The sequence below is a fragment of the Haliaeetus albicilla genome, chromosome 10, assembly GCF_947461875.1.
Source record: "Haliaeetus albicilla chromosome 10, bHalAlb1.1, whole genome shotgun sequence".
NCBI classification, from domain to species: Eukaryota; Metazoa; Chordata; class Aves; order Accipitriformes; family Accipitridae; genus Haliaeetus; species Haliaeetus albicilla.
In genome coordinates, this window is record NC_091492.1 from 11,791,406 (window position 1) to 11,800,933 (window position 9,528).

Consider the following 9,528-nt stretch of genomic DNA (forward strand, 5'->3'; position numbering starts at 1 on the left):
GTGCAGGTTGCGTACATGTTAACCAGCATTTCAGCTTAGGCGGGCTGTAACCTGTGTCGGATGGTGGGCTGGGTTTCACAGGGTTCTCCAAGAGCTTATAATGGCCAGTGCTTCTGAAAGGCAGTGGGATGGGGTACCCAGGTCCCTTTGGTGCTGTTAACATCCCTGTCTTGCCTACTTCAGGCATGTCTGGAAGGCGTCAACTACCAGCCTCCAAGTTTCCAAGTATCGATGCCCATGTGCTCTGAAGTGCCTGCCTTTAGAAACAATGTAAGGGCATTGCCTCTTGCCCTTGAAAGGATGCACAGAGTCTGTGTGCTTAAACTCGCCAATGGCTGCAGCCAGAACCCAGGCTTTGGGAGCTCTGTTTTTGTCTGACACCGTCTGACTGCCTGAGCCTTGCTTTTGAGAGCCCAGTGCTGCAGCTGAGGTGAGGTGACCCTGGTTTGGCGGGTCAGACACCCACGCTGTCGAGCCCTCCCAAACATAAGCGGTGCCTCACCTTTGTGCTACTTCCAGCTGAAGAGAGAGAGGACTTTACCTCCTCTTCTTGTATCAGGAAGGTCAATCTCCGCACGGACTGCCTTTTCTTTTAAATCTATACATTAAAAGGCATCATAAAATGCTACAGCATAGGGGTGCAATTAATGACTCTTTGGAAGCATTGTGCGATTACTGGCTCTCAGTGCAGTAAATAGAAAGCAGTGAGGTTCTGGAGTTCATTTCCAAACAGGTGAGTGGGAACTCTCAAACGAGGAGGCGATTAGCACGTCTGCAGGTCTGGTTTCTCCTTTCCCTGAAGTGAAGGTGGGCGTTAGGCTGTGGTGTGCAACATCCACATCATGCCTCATCTAAGATTTGCCAATATTCATTTGTTGCTTTCTACTCTTTAGCAATCAAACAGAAACTTTTCAGCTGGTACCTTCTGGGTGACAAGGTTTGAGAAATAACCTTTCAGTCACTATTGCAGCATTGTGAAAATGTTCTTAGGTGATATAACAGCTGCATCACATGAGCAGAGAACATTGTCTCAGTGCTACCTGTACTCTCCAGTATGGTTCAGAGAGTTTGTTACCAAAAATGTGGATTAATTCTCTGAGTGATACTGTACACACTGCAAGGGAAGTGCTCCAGATGGAGCTGCTCAGGCTTACATGAACATACTTGCCTATTCCAGAAACCTTTACACTTACTACTGCTTAAACACCATCAGTGGCAAAAGCTACCTTGGCTGCCATGGGAGCAGGACTGGGTCAGTAATGCCATGTTACAATAAATCAGCCAGGTTATATCACCAATACTGTAATTGCTCAGGAGGCAGTTGGCCCTCCAGTTAGTTTGGGGAAATACATTTAAATTTCAAAATTTGTACTGTCATATTAAACCACTCTAAAAATGTAGGTAATGATACGTAACAAACAAAGGTATCTCTTCCCAGTGAAGCCATGTTAAGTCATTTTATATTACCACCAAAGGAACAAACCAAGTTTTTACAACAATAGTTGGCAGTATTTCTATTAAATGGCATTAGCCAATAATTTCTAAAACTGCCTGTTAATTATGGCATTGAACCCTTGCAGGCGGTTCTATTTTACATAAGTGCAATCCAGTTTCCAGCCATCAACTGAAGACTATAGCCTTTTGTTGTAGCCAAACAAGACTATGCGTTACCAAATTCCTTTCTGGGGTAAATCTATTGTCATTGGGTTTTGGTTTTTTTTGGTGTTGTTTTTTGTTTGTTTGTTTTTAATCCTGACACTGCCAGGTAACATTCAAAAGAGACAGTTTAAGCGCCACTACCTCTGGGCAGCGTGTCTGGCTGGTGTGCGAAGGCCTGCCAGCTCAGGTCCAGGGCAGCTACTTAGCTCAAACACGGCACTCTGTGGACGCGGCTGGGCTGTTGTGGCAGCCAGCTTGGCTCCAGAGCCCAGGTAACCTGTTGCCCGCACCACGGCTCTGATACCAGCAGCAAACGGCTAGCCCAGGGGAGCAGCTCTCGCGCAGTGCCACATCCGCACTGCAGCTGCCGGCCTGGCCTGGGGAGCGCTCACAGACATGGAGCAGAAAGCGCTGAGCTGGCTTTGCGGGAGCTGGGGCTGGCTGAAGAACGGGAGGCTGCCTGCTGTTTGGGGTGCCCAGCTCCATCAGCCCGGGCAGCTGAACCGTATTGTGCATCCCTTGAACACAGAAACCCCCCCCCCAGCACACTCGGCAAGAGGGCTGGCACAGCGTGTGCTGCTGTGTCGGTCTGTTGCTGGTCCTCAGCTGCTCTGGAGGTGTCTGCTGGGTTCACAGCATGTCTGGAGGACATCACATCGTGCTGCGAAGCTTTATCTTCTAGCCGCACAAACACTTCCTAGAACACACAGAGCAGGAGCAGATAAGGATAAATCTCTTGCAGGTAACTGTAACAGTGGCAGGAAAAAAGTGACATTCGTTTGGTACTTATCACTTTGACTAGCTGTAATTATTATTGCTATTGTTAGTGCTACTATTGTAATATTACCTGAGGCTGCCCAGTCAGCACTGAGCTCCATTGTATTCAGCACAAATGCACCCAAACGCCTCAAAAAAACTTACAGTTCAGAATGCCAGTGCCTTACAATGGTGAAGAGGAGGGGTAAAACCAAATGGATACAATTAGCTTAGGCACAACTTAGTCATTGTCTTCTTGGTGTAATTATAAAATGGACAAAGGTAGCGCCAACTAACCTCAAATGCCCTTCTAGCCATAATTAACTATATTGCATAATAATGGTGTCAGTTTAAACATTGTTTAAAACCAATGCTTTGCTCAAAATTACTGTATAGCCACACTTACATCTTGCACAACAGACTAACACATAGCAGTGTCTTGACTTCCATTTTCTGTTTCATTGTGTCATCTGTGCATAGGAAAAGCTCTTGACCAAAGAGGAGTCAGTGGTACAGTGGTAAATAAAAGTGGGTAGATTCATCTGTCTGTGGTATATAAGGAGCAGGTAAATACTAGAAGTGCCCAGAGTAGAAGTGGGTGCAAAGGGAGTGCCCTTTGCCTGCATTTACCATTGACTACACCACTTAGAAGAGTTGCATAATTGATACAATTGAACCACATCAGTCCTTTTATTTATAGAACATAATGAAATGGTTTTCAACATCCTGGATCATGCTGCATGGGTGATTGCCATGTATGCACCCAAGGAGAATAAATAAAAACATTTCCCTAAGTTATTATGTCTCTTCATCTTCTCTAGTTGCATCCAGGACTTTGAGAGCAGTTCTGTAAAGCATGCAGCATGTAATCCTGCTCTGCTATTGCTCTGCTATTGTTCAGCGGAAAGCTGCAGTGATGCTGCTCCATAACGTTGATTTCCCGTGTAGTACATAAAGCGTTGTCATAGTTTCGTGGAGCTTAGGATGTGCACATACCTAAACATACCATAACCTGCATTTGACATAATCTGGCTTACCTAGAAAGCATATAGGCGCAAGCTCAAAAAAAAAAAAAAAAAAAAAAGCTGTGGCATTTGATAGCTGCTTTCAGTGATGGAAATGGAAGTAGGTCATGAAGCGGTCCCCTGATAAAGACAAATGACATATAGATGATCTGAGCCCGCTGTTTGAGCCACCCACTCCCACACCAGCTTGTGCTTGTGATGGTCTCTCATTAGAGTCTGACACCATGACTGTGAACGTCATCCAAGGAAGACTCTGGTCTACGACAGAAGCACGAGCATCAGGTGGCACTGAGACAGGGTTACTGTAAGTTACATAAAATAAAACAAAGCACTGCTATAATTTTATCTTTTTTTTGGTTGCTATTATTGGAAAAATACAGATAACAAGTATTTCTCTTGCTGAATCGTTTGCCCATCTTTATATGATGTTCTACTCTTCCTATTGCGTCATTTGAATTTGGCCTTTATTTATGATGCTACATTGTTTTATGTATACACTTTATAATTAGAACTACTAATTGCAAGCTTGCTTACTGCCTTTAGTTGGCTTTTCCAGAGCATTGCTTGTAAAAAGGTCACAATTACTCAGTTCTTTTCAATTGCTCAGTGAGTATTTTCATAAATTGAAAAGAAACCAGGACTAGGTTTTTAACTTATCCTATTTCTAAACTTTACATGGTGCCCATCTGGTGCATAGAAATGAACTGCATCAAAAACTGCATCTTTTCAGAAGCTGTTTAAGCTCTTTTCTCAAAAAATCCTCTTTTTCTGAATAAAAAAAAATTAATCACCACATCAACATTCTGAGGGGACTCCCATGCTAGCTGTTATATTAGATTTTAATTGGGTTTTTGACATGTAAAACTTCAGCCTAGACATATTGTCATATTCTTGATACATTTTGAACTGAAAAGAACCCATATAGGTTAATGGTTCTGCAAGAAGTCATTTCCATACACACTCCACAAACTTAGACACAATGCTCCCATTTTATCATTTGTTATTTCAACTTTGCTGATGATTCAGTGGTGTTATTCTGCTGAAAAACTGGATTAACGCAGCAGTGAATCAGGCTCATTGGCTCTGCATCTCACTATCTAAAATGAGGATCCACCTACAGGTAAAATACTACCATTCTGCAAGTATCTCACAGACTGCAATCTGTTCTGGCTTGCCAGATCTTCATCAGAAAAGGATTGCATAGGTTCAAAATTAAAGCGCATGCTGACTGCATTTTAGTCAATGGGAATACTCGTGAACAAGATGAGCTGGTTTGGGCTTTTCTAATTACAAATTGCTCAAATCAAAAATAGCAGAGCATGGGGTTACTTCTTTTTGTTGCTGATGTTTTCATTACCTGGCTGCCACAGATGCAGAAAGTGGCCCCTCTGCCGCTTGCCCAAGAGGGCTGCGAGGCGCGGGGCCGGCACCCTGCGGGGACCCCGTGGTGCAGAGGGATTGCTGGGTGCGCAGAGAGTTCAGGTCGCTCTCTCCTGTCGCCATGCACTGAGTCGCCATGCACTGAGCTCCAAGGAGACACTTCCAAGCGTGTGCTCTTGCAGCAGTGGGAGTTACATCAGACACTACAGCTATTTTATTGGCAGCCATGAGCTCAGCTTCACCGTGTTACACTTCGGTAAACACTCAATGGCAAATAATGCTAGAAAGTGTATGTAAGTGTAATCAGCTTATTGGGTTTTCTTCCTTCAGTGTGATCATCTCATGATTTATTAGACAGTCTCTGTTCAAACTGCCAGATAACTTCCCCTTTCCCTTATATGTCATTCTTGTTTTGTTCCCTTCCCAAAATCAGTCTTAAAGGGCATCTCATAGAAATGTGCATTCATCCAGTGCCTGCAGACCTAGCCCTCTCCCCTGTGCACAAACACTGTACATTTACCTCTCATGCACCCTGCGCTTAAACTGACTAAAAAAATGGATCCCAGTTATGTGATGGTCCAGACAGCCTCAGCAGGAAACACAGCCAAATGTCTGTTGATGTGATGAACCACCATCACAGAGGACCTGAGCAATTAACTGAGTATATAGTTTTATTTAGGGGAGTGGAGGGGATGATTAAGGTGAGCTGCCTTTAGCACACTAACAGGCTGGGAGAGGGGCTCCAGCGATTGCATGGGGGACACAACTGGAAAAGCTCTTTTGTCTCCACTGCTTGGTAAGAACATCACCTTGGGCAGCATCTCTGCTGCTGCAAGCAGCGAGCGAGGGTTTGGGCATGTTTCTTCGCCCAGCGTGGCTCAGACCTCCACTCTGGAACCGCAGATGCAGTGCCCAGGCACTGCTCGCCCAGGTCACTGGGGGCTGAGCGCGCCAGGTGTGAGCGGTGTCACACAGGCTGCGGTCTTCAGGCTGACGTCAACACCGAGGCATCGCTCCTGGGTTTCACTGGGTTAGCACAAGCTTCTTCACCCCATTAAAGGCCTGGTCTTTGGGTCTTCAACCTGAAATCAACCCACGCGTTAGGAAGTGAAGGTTGGTACTGTCTGCTGGTGTTCAGCTGGAAGGAGCTGATGGCATCAGGCTGCGGTGACAGCTGGGTGACACCATGAAAAGAGTGCCAATTTGCCGGTGATCCCAGCAGAGGGGGAAGGGGGGCCATGACCTGCCGTTCCCTTGCCAAAGGCACAGTCTCCGTGGCAAGGTTTGGCTGCAGCAGATGGGAGATAAGTACCATGTCTAATTGCACTGCGTGGCTTTCGGGAGCAGAGTGATGGCTTCATTCTGCAGTGACACCCAGCCTCGACCAGCACTGAGCAATTGTCACTGTCACCAGATGAACCCAGGAAAAGTGCAATGTCATGAAGTAAAATACGAAATGAGCCAAAAAGGCAGAATCTTACAATAATGCTAATGTAAACACTGGTCTGTTAAGAAATGCCAGCCTAGTTTTTATCTTGTAGCAGGGAGATTGTTTTTGAGAACCTATGCAGAGTCAAATGAATTCATAAACCTCCGTACCAGGTGCAATCATTAGTCAGTAAATGAATTACACATAATTATCTGCTTTGTATTTAATTCACTTGGCTTCCAGTTTCTTACTCTTCATACAGTGAAACTCTCTCTCTCTCTCTCTCACAAACACGCTCTCCATGGGCAAGGAGGTTTTGGAGGGCTGCCATCACCCTGACTCATGAATCAGACTCCATGATTTGAATGATATTTATCTAAGCCTGCAAACAAAGAAGATGGCTATGTGTCCAATGAGAGAATAATTATTGTTATTATGTTTATAGAGCAACAAAGTCGGGAGTTAGGACCCCGGGGGAAAGGCGGCAGGAAGGGCGAGCTGGGCAGAGGCAGGAGGCTGTAGGCAGTGTTTCAGTGCAGGCATGTGCCAGAGCCCTCGCAGGGTTCCCTGCCTGTGAGTCACCTCTGCCAGGAATCACCCAGCACCCAAGGCGGATGGCCAGGTGATGCCTGCCTCGGCGGGGACGCTTGCCGGGAGCTGCAAGACCACCTCCCCGAGGGCTCTCGCCACGATACCAGGACAACACTGGGCCAGCGAGGGTTTTGGCAGCGGCTGAAGGGAGCTGGAGTTGGCACAAAGCACCCCAGACGGCTCCGCCGCTGTGAGGCTGAGGATGGGGACGTGCCGGTCTGCGGGCAAGCCAGCCCCGGCTGCACTGGGTAGCAGCGCTGACAGGGCAGCCTCCTGCTTGAGCAGACAGTGTGTGTTTTTTTCTTTTACAGAAGCCAGCTGTACACTTAGATCCACAGTTACTTTAACTAAACTACAAAGAAAGGAAAAATAAATCCATAACAGAAAAAGCTTGCTTCGCGAGTAACAGCCACTGCCACAGCAGGTTGCTTAGAAATAAAAATGGCCCTTGAAATGACATTTGGGCTCACCCTGCTCCACAACTTCAGTGCAAGCTCAGGCAGAGGAGCCCTGCTCCACACCTGGAGAGCTTTGGACGCTGTGCCAGTGGCAGTGCCGTGCGTGAGCCAGGCTTGCTCCTTCCAGGTTAATGCCCCATCTACTCAGAGAGGGCAGTGACAGAGGAGGCTCTACCTATCCCTTAGGACTGTCTGTAGTAGGCAGTAAGTCTGGGATAAACAAGAATTTGAAACCCATATTTTGAAAATGCATCTGCCACTCTAAAGCTTTCCTTAGCTTTCCTGGGATTGCAAGAGTCCCCCGAATTTAAAGGGCACCCCATGCCCTACTAGGAAGGGGGCCACAGACCTCTGATGTGTGGCTGTTGCCAAGGCATGCACCTGCACAAAACTCACTCACGTTTCTTGTTGGGGTCACGGAGAGAGACACCCATGTTCACAGCCGACTTCTGGTGCATCTGTACAGTGGGATAACAACTGGCAGCTTTTCGTCAGCTTGGTACTACCAAGCAACGGCCCTGGCCATCACAGCCATAGCTCTCAAGACCTTGGAAAAGGACACCAGACTCTGGAAATGTTTTGGTTTGTAGTTTAAGGACTCAGCCAGCCATGATAATGGCAAGCAGCAGTCCTGTTGAGAAAGTTGGAAAAAGTGTCATTTACTTCCATTTAATCAGCTTTAGCGTGGTAAAGTTTGAGCCACCTTGCAACTATATCTAATGATCTTTAGGTTAACAACATAGAGCCAGCGAGACAGCAGGACAAACAGCCAGATGAAGAGGTTACCTGGAAATAACAATGAATTTAGAACGAATCCTATGCAGGGAACAAGACATCTTCTTCTTGTTCTCCCAAGACCAGCGTGAAACACTTCCAAATTTTATCCTTGTTATTGGAGGGAAGGCAAAACAAATAACCTGCATAATTATCAATGCTCAAAAAAAATACCACTACAAATGCAAGATAAATAACTTGATGTCCCTTCCACTCAACCCAGTTTTAGAAGCGAGTTTTATCTCACTAGATGTTTTAACTGATCATTAAATCCATGTTGATATCCTAGGAAGAAACAGGGAAAGGCTTTGACTAAGGAAGAATTGCCAATGCAATGATAGGCAATGATACTTTGGATCACAAAGCACGCCTTTGGGGATGTGCATTGAAGTGCTGGCTTTTTTTTAAACTGTAGTAAATCTTCCTTACTTGATTCCCTTTTAAGAACAACTTAAATTTTCTGGAGAAGGTTGACAGAAAACATGTATGTGCCAACGTTAACATCCCAGGGAAAAAAAGGGCTTTTTATGAGAGCAATCAAAAATATTGCTGAGACAGTACTGGCCACAAGAGAAGAAAATGTGGTTTTACGGACTTGGTGAAGACTGGGAGTCCTGGATCAGGACTTTCTCAATCTCCCAAAGCTGGCACATATCCTTGAGAAAGCCAGCCCACCTCTCGGTGCTTCAGTCTGCCTTGCTGTAGCAGCAAGGAGACACTTGCTGCAGCAGCAAGGAGACACTTGCTGCCTCTTCGGTAGCCTGGGAGAACAAAAGGATGTTACACTGATTACCTGAACTCACAGCACTTCTTAGCACATATTTACCATTGAAAATTGCTGCTTCTGTTGAAGATTACAGTGAAAACAGACCTTTGTGCCCCAAAGCATGTTTGTTTATTTATCAGTTTGTTTGTTTATCAGTTGGTCTAATAAAAATATTACCGTTTCCCACCAATTTGATCTACAAGGCATTTAAAGATCCTTGAATGGAGGAAGCGAACAAAACCATACAATGTATTACCAGGCAGGTAGCGAAACAGCTAAGCATAAGACTTCATAAATATTATTGTTCATACAGCAGTTTCTGCATCTCCCTCTCTCCCTCCCTGATACACAGAGGTTTTATATTATTACTACAGGGAAAAAAACTAGACAGTAGCCAAACTCATATGAAGAGCACTCCCCTGTTTACAGTCCCTGAGAAATAATGCCAGGAACTATGGGCCCAAAGAGAATGCCACAAATACTTCCCTCTGAGCTAGCTGACAGAAAACAGTCAAAAGAACAGGGCTATACATTGCCGCTTCATTATAAATCACTGCATTTGGCACACCTGTTCCAGCACACCTTAGGGCTGTTGCTGGACATAATGTGCCTTTAATTTTTTTAATTTTTTTAATATTGCAACCCAGATGGCATCTGGCTTTGCACACATGAGCATGGTCATATCATCAC

The 9,528-nt window shown here is 45.5% G+C and overlaps 1 long non-coding RNA gene across 1 annotated transcript in view; it reads left to right on the plus strand.

Moving 5' to 3' along the window:
• The window catches only part of LOC138687252 (uncharacterized), a 32,473-nt gene extending 29,008 nt beyond the window's left edge, over positions 1-3,465 (plus strand). The window contains exon 6 of the long non-coding RNA XR_011326494.1: positions 184-3,465. This is a non-coding gene — a long non-coding RNA (uncharacterized lncRNA). The remainder of the gene's footprint in view (positions 1-183) is intronic.
• The last annotated feature ends 6,063 nt before the right edge of the window (positions 3,466-9,528 follow it).